The 25,554-nt window shown below is 35.1% G+C and overlaps 1 long non-coding RNA gene across 9 annotated transcripts; it reads left to right on the forward strand.

Moving 5' to 3' along the window:
• The first annotated feature begins 811 nt into the window (after positions 1-811).
• On the forward strand, positions 812-25,554 carry LOC141724583 (uncharacterized). Of its 9 annotated transcripts, none has more exons than XR_012576743.1 (7): positions 812-1,131; positions 1,709-1,914; positions 2,096-2,223; positions 3,161-3,290; positions 6,785-13,056; positions 20,241-20,548; positions 24,816-25,549. It is a non-coding gene; the product is annotated as an uncharacterized LOC141724583 (long non-coding RNA). The 9 variants fall into 9 exon arrangements; XR_012576745.1 differs by lacking the exon at positions 812-1,131 and having other exon boundaries at positions 1,150-1,914; positions 20,241-20,374; positions 20,475-20,548; positions 24,816-25,554; XR_012576744.1 differs by lacking the exon at positions 812-1,131 and having other exon boundaries at positions 1,150-1,914; positions 20,241-20,374; positions 20,496-20,548; positions 24,816-25,553.

The following is a 25,554-nucleotide window of genomic DNA, read 5'->3' on the forward strand; positions in this document are numbered from 1 at the left end:
CAGGATGACTCCAAAGTTCTCCAACGAGGACACCCGCTGAATACAAGAATAGAGTTCCCAAAGCACACACCAATGTTAACCCCGCATCCCCAACGAGGACACCCGTTAAATATTGGAGAAGGCCTTCAATCATCAGGCATACGTCTGGAGGCCTTCAAGCTTTTCACGGACATCCTCCTCCTTGACCGTCTCAAGGAGGGAATTCTTCAAAGAGTACCTGCAATAAATACGTTAGTAAAAACAATCTCCATTGCTCCTCTCCACACAAGCTTTGTCCTGAAGTCACCATTAAAAGTGTATTGACCAAACACAAGACGCGTCCTAAGACCCTGGGCGCATCCTCACCTTTATAAAGCCACCATCGTTTCTTCAACAACCGTTTCTTACAGCATGCCATAGTGACAAGACGCGTCCTGATAGGGACGGGCGCGTCCTCCAGCTCCCATTGCCAAAAGACCATATTTGCCAAGTACTTTCATCACGGCTGACGCGTCCACAATGCTTGGACGCGTTCTTCCCTAATCATGCACTCCCAAACTTCTTTATTATCAGACCATAAAACATCTCCTAAAATGTAGGCGCGTCCTCCGTGCCTGGGCGCGTCCTCACCTTCTACAACGCAATACCGGGTGTGACCTTACTTAATCCGTATTTGACCCGAGTCAATTCAATGCCAAATTTCGGGTATAACAAAAGACTCCGTAAGGTGATTATGGATAAAAAGTTAAAAGATTTGCCGGATGTAGTTCATCAATATTTTAGAATAAACAATCTTGTAACTGCAATGCTTTAACACGGGATTCATCCACTATGAATGTGTAGTTTTAACACGTTTTACAAAATAAAACTCTCTCCTAGTCATATAAGGTTTCCAGGTCATACGGGAGTGAAGCTGGTTCTTCATAATCTCGCACCTTCCATAAGCCTTCTCAACCTCCTCTCCCGTTTGCCTGAAATTTCACAGTCTTTCATGATCTTCTCATTTTTTCTGTGTGGTTAACTGGTCCCCCCAGCTTGAGGTTGCTGCCATAGTCTCAGCAAGGATCCGGCATGGGTGTGGTCTTTCTGACTCTCCACCTTCTGCACCTTCGAGGCTTCGAGGGGTGGGGGCAGGGGTGACCCTAGTTATAGGTGAGCAAGACTTGCGACTAGGGCCCCGATACTCAAGAGTCCCAAAAATTTCTAATTTTTTCAAGTAAATATATATATGAATTTTCATGATATATGTATATTAGGGCCCATAAATTGATTTCGACTAGGACTCCTTGAATCTCAAGGTGGCGATAAAGCCTGTGGGGTTTGAAATCTGGAGAGGGCAACATAAAAAAGGGCTTAAAGGCAGTGTTGTTGCAATTAAATATTTATCAGCGTTATTCTATTATGTTCAATTTTTTGAATTATATTCTGTTGGGATAGAAATAAATAGTGACTTGAAGTGCGGCAAAATCCACCTACCAAGCTACCTTCACTTGAAAAAGGCTCCGTTAGTATTATTATGTAGGGATCTTACCTCGTTGAAATTTAAATTTGCAACCTGTAAATCTATCTAGAGATGGACAATACCTGGAATTAATTTGGTGGTTGGATTTTTTTCCCAATACAGAAGCACGCTTATTTAATAAAACTTTGTGTGCAACTATATATTCTAACTCATGAGCATTCAATTCAACTATATGGATGGATTTAATTTGTGAGAATACATTTGCAGGAGTTGCTACATCTGGAATTGCAACTTATGCTGGATCCGCAAACACTTTTTTACCTTGAGTGATCATGGAAAGAGGAAACTCATAACTTTGCTGCCTGAAAATACTAGATGAAGGTGGCTTTGGTCTTTGTTTATGGATTGATGTATCAAATCCAAATAATCGTGAGAGATACAAATCGACAAAGAACTGAATATTTTATTTATGGGTTCGTGATTCTACTTTTCTCTCGGTAATACATATATTTAATTGTTTCATTTGATTGGTCAATATGAATGCATACTACATGCTTGATATAATGTCTCGGTGAGAATGGTTATAGTGAGAACACCCTAAAACTACTCTCCAATTAGAAGATATTTATGAATGATTATTGTTTTCCTCGGCAGATTCATGACTTTATGTATGTATTAGTATGCTGAAGAAAATAAACAGTGTATTGCGTACTTGAATGATATGTATGAGGATTCCAGAGGGGGGAACATGGATGATACAACATTTACACAGAATTGACGAGGTTTGTATTGCTTTACTTGAGACTTTAAACGTAAGGAAGGCTACGAATATATTTTCAGATCTCTGTAAGTTGTGTGTGGTAACTGCGAAACAATGATTCGCAGGTACCACACACAACTCCCATGATTCAAAAATCGATATTCAATTAATTATAAAGGTGGACATTAAATGTACCTGTTAAACAACTTCAATATGCCATCTCTTTATCCACCAAAGACACTTTATGAAAAAATCACAACATTCTCTATCAAGCAGCAGCTCTAAAGCTATTGATACATTACACAATTTTTAGTTTCTATCCTTCTTATTTATAAATATATTTAAGTCAGCTGTAAAGTGTGGTAAGATTGATATGCATTCTACAATTATGTGGATTGTTACCTTATTAGTGGTTAAAGGTGCTTCGAATTTTGGTGATCAGTGAAGTGTGTATTTTTATATTAAAAGCTTTTAATATGGATTTTATTAATGCACCAAATAACTTAGAATACTTTTGGTGTTATAACCACTAAATGGTTGTGTACGTAGAATTTCTTTCCATTGCTTGAAAGCCGAGTTTGACGACCGTGCACGGGAACTAATAGATTGAACTTATAGAATGGTTTAGTTTAGTTGGTTGATATTACATTGTCATTTTTATCATATTTTTTAATATAAACTTTAAACAAATGTTCAGTGTCGGCATTCCCGTAATAAAACAAAGTATGAATTCTTTGATATTAATTTGTTTTTTATTGTACAGTTTAGTAAATGGTTTTACATAAGGTAATAACTTAATTTTTGTGTTCTTTGTTTAGAACTAGACATATCAATATCATGCATCATATCTCTGTTATCTTCTATATTTACATGTTAGTGCATTTTCATAAAACAAAAATAACTTTATGCATGTTAGTAATATACATCTTCGTTGATTTTCACAATATGTAAAATTGCAGGTGTGAAAAGGAACCCTTGCTTGCAGTATTTAAATCATGGAACACTACCATCAACTTCTGCCTCAAATAAATCAACTACTTTTTTCATGGTTTCCCCACCAGAGAACATTTCATCGGACCTCACTAATAGGTTTGTATTTCTAATACATATTTGATTAATTTTTTCCCATGTGTGTGCATTTTTTTATCTGATTTACTCTTTCTTTTTACATTCTGTTCCTGTTCTCATGAATCATGGATCAATGAAATGCCCGATCAATGTAATAACCCCAAAAATTTTGGACTTTTTGTAACCCTTATGAATAGTGATTTTGCTGATTATGCTGAATAAGAAAACTTTTCATGCCACACTATGTAGGGGTTTTTTTATTGATATTCTGAGATCTTATTAGTACTCTATATGGTATATGAGTGTATGTAAAGATCATCAGAATCCAAATTCGAATACTTTGATTTTTCCGAAAATCCACCAGATACAGAAAGAATTGAGTGTAAGGTAACATGATTAAAAGGATTTAAATTCAAAGATTTTAAGAGAGGATCATAAAAGGAATATAATATATTGAGAAAGGTTAAGGGAACCCAAGTAATAAGATCCCGGGTATGATCCCTCAAACGATAAACGAGAACGAAAGTTAAGCAAACCGTATAACAGATCAGCGATCATTAGCCAAGTAATTAGGGGTTAATCAAAGAGGTTAGTGGGTGATGATGTCATCATACCAATAAGAAGAAAACAAGTGTAAGAAGATGACATAAGAAAGATGACATAGGCATGGTGACATAAGCATGACAAATAGAAAGGTTAGTTGGTTGATTGTGAGCCATGTAATTTTTACCATGGTAATTTAATTAGCAAACAAGAGAAACAACCAAGCCAAAAGAAATCATAACACAAAAAATTGAGAAGTTGACTTTGTTTTTCCACAAAAAGCTCTCGGCCAAAACCAGAGCAGCAACTTCAAACTACCATATCTCCTTCAATACTCACTCAAATAATATGTTCTATAGCTCTTTGGAAAGGTATTCAGATGGCCTACAACTCTTGTTCACAAGTCTCGTCCAAATAAGCATGGTACGACCCTCGTTTTGACAGTTCTTTCAATCTGACTTTTAGAAACTTCAAAATCTAACTTTGTGTTCTTGATTTCTTTGGAAAGATCAAGCTTGTAGGAGGCTCCCTAAGACTTCCTAGCTACTCTAATCACTCCAAGGAAGGTATAACACCTCCAAGCCCTAACTTTACTTTGAGTATTATGATGATTTTGATGGTTATAGTAAATGAGAAGCATGATGCTTGTGTGTTTAGAGTTTGGATTGAATTTGTAGTGATTTGGATGTTGAAATCTTCTTTATAGTTAATGAAACTTAAGTATAGCTAGTAGTTCATGTGTATGGTTGTATAAATTGGAAAATCTTGAGGTTTGGGGACTGATGTAGTAAGGTTTGAATGAGGGTTGGTTGTATTGTTGGTTGTGAGTTGAATAATGGTTGTTTGGAGTGGTTTAAAACTTGGTAATCACGTAAACATAGCCGTCGTAATGCCCAATTTCATACAACTGCTTGTTCTTAGTGTTCGGGACAGAGAGATAACTATTGAATCTGTGACTTTGCCATGTTTAGTTAGATTATGTCGTAAGCTTCATTTTGATATGTGGTTCGCTTGAATCCGATGTACGGTTTAGGAGAAACGACCGTTTTAAGTAACGACATTTCGCGAACGAACCATTACCCCTCGCCTTACTTTGAAACCTTGGTTAAGGCCTTTAAATGACTAATTGGAGTATGAAACAATTATGTAAAGTGGACTAGGCAGTTGGTAGGGTATTCGCGAAAGCGTCGCCTTAAAATTCGTAACGGTTAATTTATTAAAAATGGTGGAGCCGAGGGTACTCGAACGACTTATGTGATTTGTTAAGCGTAGAAATGACCATAAGCAAACGTTAGGGTTCAATTGGTTAAAGTCTAGTTTCTTAAGCGACCGGGGTTTAATTCCGGCTTATGTTGTTGTTCATAGGTTACCGGACCCACTCTAAGCTTAAGTCTACCCCGGAACACTCAGGAAAGTTTTCTACCCGTTATACTGTTGTTGTGATGTATATATGCATATGCATTATCTTGTGATAAGTGCATGATTGTTATTAGCAAATCTTGCGATATATTGGAGCATGCTGATATGGTATATATGCATGTCTATTTCGTAATCTTGATATCTAATTGTTGATTCAAATGCTTATAAGTTGCATAATACCTATGCTAGAGATAAGCAGTAGTTGCGTATACCCTTAGTATAGGGGACCCAAAGGTGAACATTTTCTAAATCGGGAGTCGATGTTCCCGAGTATAATATATATATATATATTTATATATATATATATATATAGTTTTCAAAACTATTAATCGAATAAGGTTTATTCGATAACTTTATTTTATTTAATGAATATTATTTTGAATATTCATTCGAGGACTTATGACTCCGCTTATTTTATTAAATGAATATTATTTTGAATATTCATTCAAGGACTTATGACTCCGCTTCTTTTATTAAATAATATTCTTTATTTTATTAAAGAATAATGTTTCGATAATCAAACTTATTTTCGATTATTCAAATAAAGATCGTACTTTCGTATAAGTATATCTTTGGTTATTTATTATTCATTTCAAGTATGAGTCTTAAAACTTCTACTTTAATTATTTTTATAAGGATTACCCTTATGGGAATATTATTTAAATAATAATATTCAGATATTTTCTAATATATTGGGACTGATTTATTTTATCAAATCAGCATTACTCCAAACATTTTAAATATGTTTTCGTGTCTTCAAAATGATTTTAAACGACAGGCCGGGGTACGGTCTATCAAAGTGTAAGTGGCTGGGTGGCAGCCCATAAACGCGTAAGAGGCCGGGTGGCGGTCCAGCACAAGGTCCTAATGAGGCCATGGTGATGACCGGTGGGGGATTCATCCATCTACTAGTAGAAAAGGTTACTTATTGGTATATTTGCCCGATCAGCAAGATATCAGGTTTATGCCAAGGTTTTCTCCTTTCCAAATTCATTGGATATTGCAACTCTGTTTATAATTTTCATAACAGAGGTTTTCAAGGAGTGTATGAAATATATATATAGGTGTATATATATATCGGGACTTAATGAAGTATCTCGGAACTTCATTATTTATAATGATATTTCAAAGATTGAATCTATCCAAGTCTTTTCTTGCAGTCTCATCTATATGATGAACTTTTGAAACTGATTATACCTTGAACGGTGGTAGTTCAAGTAGTATTAGGAAAATATATAAGTATATTGGAGTATCTTGTAACTTCATCTTTTCAACTTATATCTAGTTAATGATTATCTTATGCATGACAAAGATTTTCAGAAAAACGTTGAGACAATGTTAGATATATGAGATCACCTTGCAACGATATTTTTATACAGTTATAAACTGGAACTCTGTGTATATTATGCATGGAAGAGGACTTCCAAGATTTTTACTTGACCAAGACTTTCATGAGTACTATGAGGATGCTCACATATTGTAAATCATTAAACATATTATTTTGGTGGGCTTGTTGCTCACCCTTGCTTTCTTCTTTCATCACACAACATCAGATAGACAAGATGAACAGGACCAAGCTCCCAATTTGCGAGCGGATAGGAAACGTTCCGCAGTTTCCTATAGGCGTTGATGTCGCTGTAGCTGAGGTAGGAACTACCAATAGGCTAGGCTTTCAACTTTTGATGTACCAGACTTATGTATCTTTATGAATTGTAATAATGACAAAGAAATGTAAATTTATTCAGAAATCCTTTTAAGGTGTAATGACATATAATTGTGGAATAAAATGACCCGTGTTATTTTTGGATTTTCATCTCTGAGACTATAACTTGTGGTGTGTGTGTTTATTGTGGGGTCACAGTACAGAGTAGTTGATTGTTTATTAAGATTGGGTGTTATTAAGGGAAATGGAACTCATGACAACCCGGATCCCCGACCCCGGATTTTGGGGTGTTACAGAAATGGTATCAGAGCTAAGCGTTATAAACCTCAGAGATGATATGACGTTAAAATAATAAGTTCACTAAGATAATAAGGACTCTTGCCAAGTTCATAGTCGGACTACCTAACGTGTTCACTAAGATAATAAGGACTCTTGCCAAGTTCATAGTCGGACTACCTAACGTAGTACTGACAGTTAAATCCCTTATGGGAACCCTTATAAATATCGTGATAGAAGTGTAGTTCGTTATCGTATATGGTAGCGGGACTCCGAACCCTGAGGTTGAGGAGCAACAGTGCGATGATGTTTTATTACTTATTGGAGATCAGATTGTGGATCCGATAGAGCGTCCTAACGCAGGACCGGATGATGTTCATATTGAGGATGTAGCGGTTGAGGATGTTGTCCTAGAAGGGATTGTTGCTGAGGAGGATCCCGTGGGAGATCCTGAAAAGAATGAATAAAGGACCACTGAGGAATTGATAACCATGGTTAGGGAAACTACCAGAGGTAGGATTGGTCGTCACTACCGGAGGTTCGTTCAAGTTCGTAAAGATAGTAGCCCCTTTAACGCGCTTACTCGCAAGACTGAGAAGTTCGAATGGACAGAGAAATACGAGAACAACTTTCAAGAACTGAAGCAAAAATTGGTGACGGCCCCTATGATGACATTGCCGGATGGAAAAGGAGATTGTGTGATTTATAGTGACGCTTCGCATAAGGAATTAGGGTGCTTCTTATACAGCACAACAAGGTAATCGCGTACGCGTCAAGACAATTAAGGGAATATAAAATTCGATATCCCCACCCATGAGCTTGGGCTTGTGGCAATAATTTTGCCCTAAAGATTGGAGGCACTACTTGTATGGAGAGAAGTGCGAGATTTACACAAGCCATAAGTGCTCCAGTGCATTTTCACGCAGAAAGAGCTCAACATGCGCCAGAGGAGGTGGTTAGAGCTAATCAAGGATTACGATTATGAGATTCTTTATCATCCAGGGAAAGCCAAAATGGTGGCTAATGCCCTTAGTATAAAGGAGAGACTCAAGATGATAATATCTTTGGGAGAGTTTATAAGAGATTTTGAGAAAATGGAAATAGAAGTGAAGGTAACCGGAGCCGGTATCGAAAAGCCGTTTGAGATTGTAATGCAGCCCGAGTTATTGGAAAAAATTAGATTGTGCCAAGAAAAAGTAATGAATGTAGGCCAAGGAAGGCACGGAGCAAGAGATTATAATAAACTGATTTAAGTTCAGTTAATTGTTTTCAGGAAAGTACTTTCCAAGGTTATGGAGATAGTGTAAAAGCTTTAGAGCCAGAACAAAGACAGACGAGTATGATGAATTATGAATCTAAGTTGTAAAAGTTGTCAAGATTCGTTCTGAGGACACGAATCCAGAATGACGGGATGTTTGAAATCAATGCTTATGTTGTGTTGGTTCATGAAATAATGATAAGAGAAAGGAAAATAAAAAGAAACTGAAGTGAAAAGGAATATAAAAGGTAATAGAGTTTGAGGAATGACAAGGGAGTTGGGTATGAGGAAACCCTAAAGACTCGTAGCAATAGAAATAGAAAAGTATGTAATCATCAGGATGAGAGTGATTCACCATGAGTTAAAGCTGATGGATGAAGGCATGAAAGATACATATATTTTATCCCCTTAAAGTTGGGAGGATTCGAGGAAACCTTGAGATAGTCCGAAGGATAAACAAGGAGACGCAGATAGACTGAGGAGACAAGAAAGTAAGAAATTAGGAAAATTGGATGAAGGAAGTGACCTTCAAGAAAGTGAAGTGTAAGACCGGAGGCATGATACCCAGAAAGGGAGACGCCAGGTATGAAAGATATCCCAACATTGAGATGACTGTTGAGATAAACAACAAAAGTAAATAAGGATTTATTAAGAAGAAGTTCACGTTGAACACGACCAATATCTTCTAGAACATCCCTGTTATCATTACTAAATCAGGCAAGAAAAGCGGATAACCGTTGTTATCTTTTGGAGGCCATATTGGTTGACCTCATTTTGAATAAGGATGCTATTGTGAAATTTGGTATAGACTATCGAGATGGGAATGATTAAATAAGATAATCTATCAAGGATATATGACTTGATTTATCCATGGAAGGATGCATGTACCTTTTTAAAGGTGGAATTAAGGATAGAACCTCGGTAACTTAAAATGAATCCTAGGTGAATGCATAAAGGTTAGCATTTCACCCTTAATAGGGATAGTATGAGTTTTGACAGTATGAATTGGAAAGGGATTAAGATAACAACAATCTTTAAGGATCAGTGGAGAAATTTTTTCAAAAGTATATAGACAATGGTTCTAGTATTAGTAATGGTATTTTGATATGCCTTGTATCTAGGGAATACAGGAGGAAAAATTCAAGGATAACCTTAGAGGTCTTACAAGGAGAAAAGGTAATATTCAAAGTTCTCAAGAATAGAAAATTTGATAAAGGAAAAATGGCGTAATTATAATAATGCCAGGTGGGCACGTGTTAAACCATAAGAAGTATAGATTGAACCAATGAAGGTCAAAATTGTTAAAGCAAGAAGGGCCCAAGATAAAAGACGTCCTAAGTATGATCGAGAGTCAGTCGTGACAATGTTCACATCTAAAGACTAAGGCAATGACTTATGGAAAAAAATGGTGATTTTTTTTTCTTCTCACCAGGACTTAAGAAAAGCATTTTCACATAAGCAGTGATTGAAATGAGGTAAAAAATTTATTTGGAGGTAGTTAAAAAATGACATTGATTGCAAGGAAATTTTACTATCAGGAAAGGTCAAAGAGGTGGCCGACACTTTAAGTGTAAGAGGACAATTATAAGCACACGTGCCAGAGGAATAAAGTGATAATGGTTAATTCCGTGAAGGTTATATTATGGTGTGAAAGATTGACATTCCTTCTGATGACTGTGCGGTACTCAACCGTTGAGCCTTTGAGCTTCATGTCTCCCAGTAAAGAAATATGGTTAATAATGGTATTAGCCTGCTATCGTTGTTTTGATTGAAACTCTTCTGCAATTTTATCTGCTTCATGTCATGTATGTACGTCAGGATCAGGAATGTTCTTCACGAATCATGAATGGTGATTATGTTACCTCCTTAGAAGGATTCGATATGATATGAATGGACTCCGTATGGTTAGCTATTAAAACTTCATGGAAAACGAATGATTACAGTAGGTCAACGGTAGGCCATAGTAATGCAGGAATGATTCTGCGAGTAATGAGCCGATTACTTACAACCGTGAGAGTTGTATTGGAATGGATGTTGAGAGTGAGTAACACTAATCGGGTCGTGGTGGTGTATAAGTTATCATTGATAGGCTAATTAAGTCGATTATCTACCTATTGAATACTTATTCCTTCTTATCAATAGAGAGTCGTATTACTATACGAGGAAGGTTGCGATGCAAGCATAGAATTCTAATAACGATGACGTCTAGAATGAAATCCCAAATTCGATTTTCGATGTCGAGGGAGTTTCAAAGGTGATTGTTTATAAGCTCGAGCAAGAGCATGGGTCCATAGAATGATGGACGGAATAGTAAATATTCATGCATGTGAATTGCGATGCTATAATACTTGATGTTGAGATATATATATATATATATGTTTTGTTCTCTTGTGACAAACGTCTATAGTTCAGAGGTAGATTCCAAGCCAGATCTTTTGTGGTAGTATTTTTTTTTATATACAGTTCTCTTTAATTCGTTCTTTTCTTTTCATTTTGTATAAGCTGAGAAGAACAACCCTTCTAGAAGGGGAGGTATTGCCGAATGACTATCTATCTGTGTGATAGAAGCCTAGTAGGATATCACATGTTGTTTAATTGCTTGTCAAGTACTAAAGGCTGACCACCTTCTGTACTAACAATGCAATAGAACAAGTGTTCATGATCATAGTGATCTCTCAATAAATTATTTTACTTCTATATGAAGGACCAAGCTTTCGAAGATGGAGGCAGCTAGAGATGAAGTGGTACCAAGTATGGTGGTATTCTGATTCTAACGCGTTCGTGATACCAAGGTTGACGCGATTATTAAAAGGTTATAGAACGCTAACGAGCAAAAGTGTAATCAGTATAAAATTTGGTACGGAAGATAGTAACGATTACGAACTGGAAAAGAGTGGGTATTGAGAAGCAAAAGCTGTAGATCTAGATGAGATAATGAGAGTCTGTACAATAGACTTGAAAGAAATTTGGAATGATCACTTAACGCGGATTGAGTTTTCTTACGATAATCGATCGTATGTCAGTATCGAGGTATCGCCTTATGAGATCCTTGAGGGAAGACAATGTCGATATCCCTTATGTTAGGATGAAGTTGTAGAGCGCAAGATGCTCGCACCCGCAGTAGTCCAAAGAACCAAGGATATAATAGATCTAATCAGAGGACGGCTGGTATTAGCCCAAGATGGACATAAGAAGTATGTTGATTTGACACGAAAGGACAAAGAATAGGAAGTAGGGGACCTAGTGCTGTTATAGGTATTCCCTTGGAAAGGATGGATGTGGTTCGGAAAGAAAGGAAAGCTAAGCCCACGAATTGTTGGACCCTTGGATATATTAAGTCGTATTGGGAAGTTAACATATGATGTAGCCCTACCCCCGAACATGTAGCAAGTTCATAACGTGTTCCACTTATCAATGTTAAGGAAGTGTAATCCGGATGCCAGACATATAGTGGAGTACGAGCAGGTGGATATGCAACCAGACCTGACTTACGTGGAGAAACCAGTAAAGATTATGGATAAGAAGGAGCAGGCACTTCGGGACAAAGTGATCAAACTAGTAAGAGTGCAATGGCAGAATCATAATGTGGAGGAATCAACTTAGGAACTAGAGAGCATAATGCTAGAAAAGTAGCCCCATTTGTTTTCTATCTGATTCCGGGAAAGGAGGGGAGACTGTAATAACCCCAAAAATTTTGGACTTTTTGTAACCCTTATGAATAGTGATTTTGCTGATTATGCTGAATAAGAAAACTTTTCATGCCACACTATGTAGGGGTTTTTTTATTGATATTCTGAGATCTTATTAGTACTCTATATGGTATATGAGTGTATGTAAAGATCATCAGAATCCAAATTCGAACACTTTGATTTTTCCGAAAATCCACCAGATACAGAAAGAATTGAGTATAAGGTAACATGATTAAAAGGATTTAAATTCAAGGATTTTAAGAGAGGATCATAAAAAGAATATAATATATTGAGAAAGGTTAAGGGAACCCAAGTAATAAGATTCCGGGTATGATCCCTCAAACGATAAACGAGAACGAAAGTTAAGCGAACCGTATAACAGATCAGCGATCATTAGCCAAGTAATTAGGGGTTAATCAAATAGGTTAGTGGATGATGATGTCATCATACCAATAAGAAGAAAATAAGAAGATGACATAAGAAAGATGACATAGGCATGGTGACATAAGCATGACAAATAGAAAGGTTAGTTGGTTGATTGTGAGCCATGTAATTTTTACCATGGTAATTTAATTAGCAAACAAGAGAAGCAACCAAGCCAAAAGAAATCATAACACAAAAAATTGAGAAGTTGACTTTGTTTTTCCACAAGAAGCTCTCGGCCAAAACCAGAGCAGCAACTTCAAACTACCATATCTCCTTCAATACTCACTCAAATAATATGTTCTATAGCTCTTTGGAAAGGTATTGAGATGGCCTACAACTCTTGTTCACAAGTCTCGTCCAAATAAGCATGGTAAGACCCTCGTTTTGACAGTTCTTTCAATCTGACTTTTAGAAACTTCAAAACCTAACTTTGTGTTCTTGATTTCTTTGGAAAGATCAAGCTTGTAGGAGGCTCCCTAAGACTTCCTAGCTACTCTAATCACTCCAAGGAAGGTATAACACCTCCAAACCCTAACTTCACTTTGAGTATTACGATGATTTTAATGGTTATAGTGAATGAGAAGCATGATGCTTGTGTGTTTAGAGTTTGGATTGGATTTGTAGTGATTTGGATATTGAAATCTTGTTTGTAGTTAATGAAACTCAAGTATAGCTAGTAGTTCATGTGTAGGGTTGTATAAATTGGAAAATCTTGAGGTTTGGGGACTGATGTAGTAAGGTTTGGATGAGGGTTGGTTGTATTGTTGGTTGTGAGTTGAATGGTGGTTGTTTGGAGTGGTTTAAAACTTGGTAATCGCGTAAACATAGCTGTCGTAATGCCCAATTTCATACAACTGCTTGTTCTTAGTGTTCGGGACAGAGAGCTAACTATTCAATTGGTTAAAGTCTAGTTTCTTAAGCGACCGGGGTTTAATTCCGGCTTATGTTGTTGTTCATAGGTTACCGGACCCACTCTAAGCTTAAGTATACCCCGGAGCACTCAGGCAAGTTTTCTACCCGTTATACTGTTGTTGTGATGTATATATGCATATGCATTATCTTGTGATAAGTGCATGATTGTTATTAGCAAATCTTGCGATATATTGGAGCATGCTGATATGGTATATATGCATGCCTATTTCGTAATCTTTATATCTAATTGTTGATTCAAATGCTTATAAGTTGCATAATACCTATGCTAGAGATAAGCGGTAGTTGCGTATACCCTTAGTATAGGGGACCCGAAGGTGAACATTTTCTAAACCGGGAGTCGATGTTCCCGAGTATAATATATATATATTTATATATATATATATATATATAGTTTTCAAAACTATTAATCGCATAAGGTTTATTCGATAACTTTATTTTATTTAATGAATATTATTTTGAATATTCATTCGAGGACTTATGACTCCGCTTATTTTATTAAATGAATATTATTTTGAATATTCATTCGAGGACTTATGACTCCGCTTCTTTTATTAAATAATATTGTTTATTTTATTAAAGAATAAAGTTTCGATAATCAAACTTATTTTCGATTATTCAAATAAAGATCGTACTTTCATATAAGTATATCTTTGGTTATTTATTATTCATTTCAAGTATGAGTCTTAAAACTTCTACTTTAATTATTTTTATAAGGATTACCCTTATGGGAATATTATTTAAATAATAATATTCAGATATTTTCTAATATATTGGGACTGATTTATTTTATCAAATCAGCATTACTCCAAACATTCTTAAAAATGTTTTCGTGTCTTCAAAATGATTTTAAAAGTTAGAGCGGATCCCAAAACTCGTTTTCAAATTTAAGATCTTCCTTTCGAAGGAGATTTAAATACTCGCTTAAAAATTTAGGGATCCGGCTCTGTGGTGTATTTGATATTCGCAACGAGGTTGCTGTTTTGATAAATGAATTGATTACTTACCCAACGTTCGGGAAGTAAGTCCATCTAATTGAGTCGGCATAAGCGACGGGCCGGGGTACGGTCTATCAAAGTGTAAGTGGCTGGGTGGCAGCCCATAAACGCGTAAGAGGCCGGGTGGCGGTCCAGCACAAGGTCCTAATGAGGCCATGGTGATGACCGGTGGGGGATTCATCCATCTACTAGTAGAAAAGGTTACTTATTGGTATCTTTGCCCGATCAGCAAGATATCAGGTTTATGCCAAGGTTTTCTCCTTTCCAAATTCATTGGATATTGCAACTCTGTTTATAATTTTCATAACAGAGGTTTTCAAGGAGTGTATGAAATATATATATAGGTGTATATATATATCGGGACTTAATGAAGTATCTCGGAACTTCATTATTTATAATGATATTTCAAAGATTGAATCTATCCAAGTCTTTTCTTGTAGTCTCATCTATTTGATGAACTTTTGAAACTGATTATACCTTGAACGGTGGTAGTTCAAGTAGTATTCGGAAAAGATATAAGTATATTGGAGTATCTTGTAACTTCATCTTTTCAACTTATATCTAGTTAATGATTATCTTATGCATGACAAAGATTTTCAGAAAAACGTTGAGACAAGGTTAGATATATGAGATCACCTTGCAACGATATTTTTATACAGTTATAAACTGGAACTCTGTGTAATTATGCATGGAAGAGGACTTCCAAGATTTTTACTTGACCAAGACTTTCATGAGTACTATGAGGATGCTCTCATATTGTAAATCATTATACATATTATTTTGGTGGGCTTGTTGCTCACCCTTGCTTTCTTCTTTCATCACACAACATCAGATAGACAAGATGAACAGGACCAAGCTCCCAATTTGCGAGCGGATAGGAAACGTTCCGCAGTTTCCTATAGGCGTTGATGTCGCTGTAGCTGAGGTAGGAACTACCAATAGGCTAGGCTTTCAACTTTTGATGTACCAGACTTATGTATCTTTATGAATTGTAATAATGGCAAAGAAATGTAAATTTATTCAGAAACCCTTTTAAGGTGTAATGGCATGTAATTGTGGAATAAAATGACTCGTGTTATTTTTGGATATTCATCTCTGAGACTATAACTTGTGGTGTGTGTGTTTATTGTGGGGTCACAGTATAGGGTAGTTGATTGTTTATTAAGATTGGGTGTTATTAAGGGAAATGGAACTCGTGACAACCCGGATCTCCGACCCCGGATTTAGGGGTGTTACAATCAATGAACAGCATATCGATGAAATTGAGTTTGTCAAATGGAGAATGAGCATCCAAATTGCATTACCATGTTGTAGAAGACCAATAATGATGAATCACCATTTTCCACATGTTTTTATGTTTACATTGGTTGTCTTTATCATGTTATTAACTTTTATAATTATTAAAACCATTATCATACTATTTTTATAGTCGATTTTGCCACTTATGTGTAAGCGAAAAGATTTTTTCGGACCAGTTCTATTTTAAAACAATAAAAAAATCATGGTTGATTCCATAAAAGATATTACATCTTTCATGATATTTGGATGTTATTAATGATGCAGTGTTTAAGATTAAGGAAATTTCAAATTTTGTATTATACATTTAACTAGATGTTTGAATTTTGGTCGGAACAACCTGCAACAACTTATCCCTATTTCAAAGCAAAAACCTTTTAGTTTAAATTCATTAATGCATGTGAACCGAAACACCCTTACTTAAATGCGGCGTCCTTGCTAATCACTAGAGTTAATGCCTCTTATGTACATGTTTAGAGCTGTATGTTTTTTAATATATTATACTCCCTACATCCCATTTTAGTTGTCACATTTCCTTTTATAAAAGTCAAATTGACCAATTTTTGACCAAAAATTAAACAATACTCTTATATTATTTTAAAAAACTAAAAATTATATATTAAAGTAGATTAAATCTACTTTCCGGTGATGTAAATTTTTATTTTGTTCAATTATAAATTATTAATAAACTTTAGTCAAATTTAAGTCAATTTGACGGACACAAATCTAAAGATGACAACTAAAATGGGATGGAGGGAGTATCTACTAAAGATAAGAAATATTATGTTCTAGAAGGCTATTGACTTATAGAACTTCATGGCTGGTCTAGGGCAATCTAATTTTTGAGAACGAAGTTGTTATAAGGCATCTCATGAATGAACTGAAGTAAGACATATTGAAAGTTTCAATTATATGGTTAATTCTTCGATATCATGTTTACTTCATAGCTTTTTGAATCTTTATGTAAGATTAAGAAATATAGATACATCATTTTGTGCGAAAAATTGTGCAATTAATATTGGACGATGACTTGATAAAAGTATATTTCTCACATTTATGTACATATCCGAGAAAGTCTGTGCGATTTCATTAATCTTAAAACCCTTAAATCGATCAAGCAGATCAATTACGCATTGTATTGGTATATTTTGTTTTGTTTCTAACAGTCACTGTTGGTACGCTGAATGTAGATTCTATGACCGGGAAATATTTAGAACTTGTTGATATGTTAAAGAAAAGAAAGGTAGATGTGGTTTGCATTCAGAAAACTAAGTGGAAGGGTGGTAGCACTAAGGAAGCTAATGAGTTTAAATCTTTATTCAGAAGTCATTCGTGAGATAATGTACCTCCTTTTCCTAGTTATAACAGAAAAAGTACAGCTGGTTGGATCCAGCCTATTCTTGAAATAAACAACTCGCACACACTCCCTTTCCAAAAAAAACCAATACCCCAAGCACTACACTTAGATTTATTAGATTTGTTGCTAAAATATCGGTATTAAACCCGAAACTCCCAGCGGACGGCCAGTGGCCTAAAAAAATGAAAGAATCGGTTACATTTTTTATATGATCTCCTCTTATAGATGTGGTATTCAGGGGTTGGTAATATAAGGAATGGTGTGGATATTATGATAAGTTCGCTCATGAAGGAGAATGTAGTAGAAGTGAATAGAGTCAGTGATAGGATTATGAAGATTAAACTCGTAGTTAATGAAGAGGTCGTTAATATTGTAAGTGTGTATGCACCCCATGTTGGCTTGAGTGAGTTGGCGAGAAAGAATTTCTGGGATTGTTTGGATGAAATAGTTAGGTTGATACCTAGGGACCAGATTTTATATATAGGGGGTGATTTTAATGGTCATATTGACGAATAGTCGGATGGTTATGTAGGCATTCATGGGGGTTTTGGTTTTGGGACGAGGAACAGGAGTGGGTGGGATCTTTTGGAGTTTGCATTGGCACATGAATTAGTGATTGTTAATTCTTGTTTTAAAAAAAAGGATGATCATCTGATTACTTTTGGGAGTGGAGGTTGTAACTCACAAATCGATTATCTTCTTATGAGAAAAGGCAACATAGATTGTAAAGATTGTAAAGTATTCCCAGGTGAGGCATGTACTACTCAACATCGTTTGTTGGTAATGGATATATGTATGAGGAAAAGAGTAGTACAAGATAATAGAGAGGTGACACCGAACATTTTATGGAAAAATCTAAAGGGAGACAAAGTAGGTATTTTTAAAGAAAGGATTGGTTTGGCAAGAGACAAATTTTATGATGAGGATGTTAATAGAATGTGGAATCGATTGGCCTGTACAATCAGAAATGTAGCTACAGATATGTTAGGTGTTACCTCAAGAAAGGTTCAGGTGCAAAAGAAGCTTGGTGGTGGGACCAGGAGGTGCAGGAGCGAGTAAAAATTAAACATGATCGTTTTAGGGAACTTTTGTGTTGCCAAGATGATGAACAAGTTGATATGAGAAGAATTTTATATAAGGAAGCTAGACGTACAACTAAGAAGATAGTAGCGGAGGCAAAATCAAAATGAGGCTATGTATAATCACCTTGGTACAAAAGAAGGACAACATAGTATTTTTAGATTGGCGAAGGTTAGAGAAAGGAGGAGAAGAGATTTAGGTTTTGTTAAGTGTATAAAGGATGTTAATGGACACGTGCTAGTGAATGATAAGGATATTCGGAACATATGGCATAACTATTTTAGGGAGTTATTTAATGAGGAGAGAATCGGTGTTAGGGAGATAGGAGCAGATAGTGAGTCTAGCTTTGACTTTGGTGTTCAGCCTTCTATAAGCGGAGCCGAAGTTAAGGGAGCATTACATAAGATGGGGAGAGGTAAAGCTACGGGGGTGAAGAGGGAGAGCAATGGCTAACGAGGTTATTCGACAATATACTTCAGACTAGTAACATACCGTAGGAATGGAGGCTTAGCATGGTAGTGCCGATCTATAAAAAATAAGGGAGATGCATAGGACTATAGCAATTATCGTGGTATTAAACTTTTAAGTCATACTATAAAATTATGGGAGAGAGTGATTAAAACTAGGTTAAGAAGTAAGGTGAAAATGTCAGAAAATCAATTTGGCTTTATGCCGGGCAGGTCGACCTTGGAATCAATTCACCTTCTTAGACAGTTGATGGAGAAATATCGTGTACATAGTAAAGACTTACACTTGGTGTTCATAGATTTGGAGAAAGCATATGATATTGTTCCGCGTGAGGTAATTTGGGAGAATTTGGTGGCTAAAGGGGTGCCATGGATATATTTGAGGGAGATACAATAGATGTATTTTCAGGCAAGGACATGTGTTCGAACACCGGTTGGGGATACATATTATTTTCCGGTAGGAATAGGACTTCACCAAGGATCCTCGCTAAGCCCATTTCTTTTCGCAGTTATAATGGATGTTCTAACTAGGGGAATTCAGGATAGTGTACCTCGGTGTGTGTTATTCGCGGATGATATAGTCATAATTAAGGAGACAAGGGTTGCAGTTAATGTAACATTAGAGCGATGGAGGTATATATTGGAGTCTAATGGATTGCGGGTTAGTCGGTCTAAGACCGAATATTTGTGGTGTAACTTTAGTAATCAACCGAATGATGAGGGGGTGGATGTTCTGTTGGGAGATCAAGTACTGCCCCCCAAAGATAATTTTAGGTATTTGGGTTCCGTTTTGCATAAGGAAGGGGGGGATAGATGCGGATGTTACACATCATATCAAATTAAGATGGCTAAAATGGAGGGCTGATACAGGAGTATTGTGTGATAGGAGGGTTCCTTTCAGAGTAAAAGGAAAATTTTATAGGGTAGCGATCTGATCGGCCTTCTTATACGGGTCGGAGTGCTAGGCATTGAAAAAGGCTCAAGAGTGTAGGTTAGAGGTGGCGGAAATGAGAATGTTAAGGTGGATTTGTGGACGTACCATGTTGGATAGATTGTCAAATGGTTTTTTCAGGAATAAATTACGAGTTGCGCCTATTGCAGAAAAAGTGAGGGAAGGTCGACTGCGTTGGTTTGGGCATATTAGGCATAGAAGGGTAGCTGCTCCAGTGTGCATGGTGGAGGATTTAGTGGTATCGGGATCGAGAAGGAGAGGGAGGCCAAGGAAGACTTGGACTGATCTACTCACGCTGGACTTAAGGGCCCTAAACCTCAGTGATGACATGACCTCGAATAAGAGATCTTGGCGCAAGAGGATTAGGGTGGCAGATTAGTTTGGACTTTCGTAGTTTGCATGTGTAGTTTATAATTTAGTGCACTTTTTGGTAGCTTGTAATAATTTTCTTTGTCTAGTACTTATACTTAATAAGTTTGGTACTTTATTCTCATAGTTATTAATAGTCTTAGTTGCTCGTGTAGGTGCTATAATGTCGCTTTTTAAAGCCATATGACTAATTACATGATATGGTAGATGGGTTGTGTGCTGTTTTAGTTTTTTTTTTTTTTGGACAGATTTGTGGTAATTCAAATATTTAGTTTGGAGAGTGATCTCCAAGGGAAATATTGAGTTTGAGGCATCAAAAGGAGTGCAAAATGAGAAATAGAATGGGCTTACGACAATGAACCAATGAACGAAGCTTTTTACGGTAAGTCCCATGTGAAGAAAATCATGGGCTGAGGTATTGTGTCATTGTTTACCTTTGCCTCGCTTACTGTACTTATGTTTATGGATCATTGCTTACCTAGGACACACCTATTTGTGTACAGACACAAGGCAGGGGTCTTTTGAGAAAACAGCCTCTTCATTCTTTGGAATAAGGGTAAGGCTGCGTACGATATACCCTCCCCAGACACTGCTCTAGGCGGTATTATTGGATATGATTGATTGATTGATTGATATAGTTTTAAGAAATTTTATGGCAAGCATTTCCCATTAGTATTTTATAAGTTCCTTTAATATTTATCAACGGATGTCTTGTGTGATTTTTTATGCTTATAATTTTTTGATGTGAAATATACTGTTTTCACGGCTCGATGTACGTAAAGTTTTATACAACAAGATAGTAACTTTTAAGTTAGAGATCTAAGAATTTATATTCTCTTATATAATTAGATAAATTGTAATTGTATACTTTTAGTGCTTACCTTTTAAAAGCTTAATATAAATATAAATAATCTACATATATGTGACTCCGTCCAAATCCGAGTTCTAGATTTGGGAGTCACTAACTGATAAACAATACTATAATATGCATAACAGAATAAAATAGCAAATATGACACCTTGCATGCAACTGAATCGATCACAGGTTATATATGAAACAGGCACTACTGCAAACCATATGTTATTACAACCCATAGGTCTATCTGGTTTTACAAACTATTCAAATTGTATTTAAAACAAATAGACTAGTTCATCGTCTCAAAACAGTCTAGCTGGAAAGGCACACCAAAAACTAAATACAAGCACACGACTCCTGATCAATACCTAGAACTCAGACCTGCTCTGGCCTAGATAAAAGATCAGAATAATAAACAAGTATGAACGAAAGAAATGCTTAGCAAGCAGTATGTAACTTATGCTTGAAACAACAACATCAATATATCCGAAGAATAAAAATGAACAATATCTGGGTAAAATCACAAGCTAATATAATCTTTAATGATAAACAACACTTTTTATATTTTAGATTGAAATCCTCGAACGACGGTGTGTTACCGTCGGTGATCATCCGCGGAGCAACAGCGGTATGTCAAAGCATAGTCAACTAAACAAAGGGGAACCCAAGGCACACATTGACCTAGCAAAGTATTATAATCAAGTATAATACATAGCTCACACTGGACCGCCGCCACGACCTCTTACTTAAAGGAACTGAACCAAGCGACATCCTTAACAATACAACTCCCCATTTCACATGATCCGGAGTAATCGCAACAACTGATGGCGAGATAACTAGAATAAATAGTTATTCGCTAATCTCATAACAACGTTCCATTATATAGAGTATATCTGGATAAGCATAGTTATCACTATCTATCATGAAAGATTCGTTCTAGAAGAACAATTACCAAAGTAAAAGGATTTCAGTTAATCACTGACTGCCTGTATGTAATGCATCACGAGAATATTTATAAACAATTCTAATATTTTGAATATATAAAACAATAAAGTATTCTGGAATTAGAATAGTGCGGAAAAACTTGCATAAAAAGAGCTAGGCAGTTTAATATGTAAAACACTTAACTATTCTGAAATTAGAATAGTGTAGGGATACTTTCCTGGTATGCACATTAACTCCTTACTATAATTTCAGCTTATAACTGCTGGCGACCAACGCCGTCTAACACCTGACTGCACTTCTGGCTACTCGATTCTATAAACAAAAGTACTATTTTAACTAACCAGACAAAACTCATCTGACGTAAAATCATGGCATTTAAACTGCTAAACCAGATAAACATGCTTCACACAGAACATAACCACACATAATTCATGTAACACGCAAGTCAGGTTCTCAAAAGATGAGGTTCAGTTAAAACTGAAATCGGGTCAAAATATGATTTATCGATTAATATCCGACTCAGAACAACTTAAAATATAAGTGAACTTTCGATACAAAAGAATTTATTTCTCGAAAGTATTTTTATTTGAAGAGGAATATTTTTCTGAGTCTAGACGCGTTCGTTTCGTATTATACGGACAAACGGTAGATTTATTACGAAAAAAATACGAATAATTCAATTAATAATAATATTAATTGAATATTCAATACCTATATCTATATATATATATTTAAAAGTTTAAAATAATTTTAGAATATTATTTGACTTATTTATAAATAATTACATTTTATTAACTATTTATAAATAAAATTAATTAATTAAACGGATTAATAATTAACTAAATCATAAATAATTAATTAAAATAAATTATAAATAATTAAATCAATTTATGATTTTTAAAAATAATTAAATACAATAGTTTTTGGAATTAAAATAATTGAGTTAATTATTTAAGATAATTAACTAAATACATTTTGAATTAAAAATCAACTTTTAGAAATTAAAACTGATTTTTTAATTATTTTTAAATATAATTCGACAGAAACATATTCATGGTTTTGGATTTGGGGAAAACAAAATCAAAATCGGGTCACAGCCAGGTTGAAAGTTGGGTCGCGAAGAACGTAATCGGGTTGCGAAGAACAGAAGAACCCTACCAGAGAATCACAAGATTCCAGCGACGACCAGGAATTCGGCGAAGCTCCAACGAGATTCAAATAGCCCCAATCAATACCGTTTCTTCTGTTTTGTGCATCAAAATCATCCCTATACCATCCAGAAACTCAAACAACACAACAATAACAAGAAACGATCAAAGGAATTCCAAAAATTCGGCCAAGAACCGAACGAAGTTCGGCCAAAAACCCTGTTTCTCGCAAACAGCAATCAAACTCCGCAATATCTCAAAATGACGCTTCTAATCATATAAACATATTCGAATGAATTTAAACAGAAAATGAATGATAATCGATCCGGAAAATTCAAATTTATATATTAACGAAATCTTAACTCGACTTATCCAATCGAATACAAACACATACAAAACTCATATAAGTCGACTCGATTTTACTTGATAAACATAATTCTATCATTCAATTCAATCAACAATATTCAGAAGTTAAAACCCCACTTAATCGATTATAAACGAATTCAAAAAGTTTGATTCATTTACCCAACATGAATTCTGTTGATGGATTGAGGAACTACACTATACAAGTTTCGATTCGACTATTAGCACGCCAAAAATAACGATCTCTAACACTTTGAATATTGGATTTGATCTACAAAGATCAAGAACACCCCCAATACTGATTTTTTGGATTTTCTAATTTTTTTGATATTTTTTGGATAATTATGAAAAATAAAAATAGAAAATCAGCTATTTATATTTAGATAAAATAAATACCCCAAAATTAATTAAGGGTATTTTTTCCTTTAATTAAAATAATTAGGCCCGAAAATAATATTCATGGGGAATAATTTATACAATAATATTTTGAAATAAATACAATATATATGCCAAAATTCCCCAAAAATTATGAATGATTCAAAAATGCAAAAATATTGGGTTGATGAAATACCCATAATTTTATAAAAATAAAAACATGAATTTTGTGGGTTTTGACGTCCCAGTGGGGTCTCGGTACGTTTATTTTTGAGAAACCAAAACATTTCCTAAATAACAGAAAACCCCGAAAACACATATAATGTATGCACATGCACACAAAATAAGATAAAACAAGTATCTCGATAAAAAATGCTAATAAACACACGTCTAAACAGTGTATACTAACATCGGATTGTATTTTAAACACGTAACAAATAATTAAAAAAATTTATGGTCCTTACGGGACCACATATAATAACTATCGCATGACATATCATCGCAATAAATATTTTAAACTTATATTAACACAAAATATTCATTTATTTATCACAATATAGTTATAAAATTTTCCCGGATATTACCATATAACATATATATATATATATAAATAAGGTTAAGACCACATTTACTATTATATGGTGGACTATATCATTAAGAAAGAATAGCATGTGAGTATAAAATTATAGCCAAAATAAAGCCAATGAATAGCTGCGTAAAATAAAAAAAAACTATAGCGAGAAGAATACAATATTTACATTTACTTTTGTTTTTGATATTTTTTTCATACCAGCAGGAAACACACTTCTTCACAATGTTGCATATGGTTGAAGTTAATTTTTTGCAAGTATGATTCTTTAGTTTTGGTTATAAGTATTTTATCTATTATTATTGAATTTGCAGGTCTTTAGATAAACTTAAATACTTAAGCATATTGTTGATGTGATTTTCGCACTTGTGCATGTTAGCGGCTACTACTTTCAGGAGTTTTGATTATAGTACTAGGTTGTTTCTTTAGTCATATTTTAAGGATAGCTTTTATAGAAATATGTCGGCATATGCTTTGTTTTTAAAAAGAACATAAAAATATAAAATAGATTAAATACTGATATTTTCTCAAACTCTTTGAAATTTCAGGGCACGCAAGATTGCTGGGAATCCAAAAAATCACCAGAATGTGATTATTTGAGCAATGCAAATATCTTGAGGCCATGTTGCCTTCGAGGCCTTCAATTCATATTCCAAACATAGAGATGGATGAATGTAAAAAACAACTCTTCATAATGTGAATATTGAAGAGGAGATGCATCAGAATCAGCAAGAAGCCAAGAGGCATATAATGAAAATGAAGATATGCATGGAATGTTCACAAGGTGTAGAAAGCCGAGCAAAAATGTAGACATTTTTCAGCAAAAATATTATCGTGGGTGTCCGTTCATTTTTAAAAAAAGATTATGATATTTATCCTATTTAAAGAGAATATTTTATTTAATTCTGAGAGTGATATTATTTTATTGAAAGTAAATTTATATTTTTTTGATTATAACATAGTCTTACATCAAATCCCTTTATCCAATTTCAGATTAATAGTTGGTACCAATCGGTGATGATTCCCATTCTGATAACTTTAGTTGAGTTGTCCTTGGATTTTACGATAATGGATTTGTTCATGTAAATGTATAGGGATAAGAGTACTCAATAGTAGCTTCCAGGGTATATTACTACCACCTTCTGACTTTCAGGGATGTGTACGCTATCTAAATTCAATTCTGCAACCAAGTGGTGTCTCTCAAGCTCCTGTATGCCGATACAGCCTCATGGCCAAGGAGGCTTTGCAACTTGGTTAGCCGTGGAGTCATCCGTTACTTGAAGAATA

The sequence above is a fragment of the Apium graveolens genome, chromosome 5, assembly GCF_009905375.1.
Source record: "Apium graveolens cultivar Ventura chromosome 5, ASM990537v1, whole genome shotgun sequence".
Classification (NCBI taxonomy): domain Eukaryota; kingdom Viridiplantae; phylum Streptophyta; class Magnoliopsida; order Apiales; family Apiaceae; genus Apium; species Apium graveolens.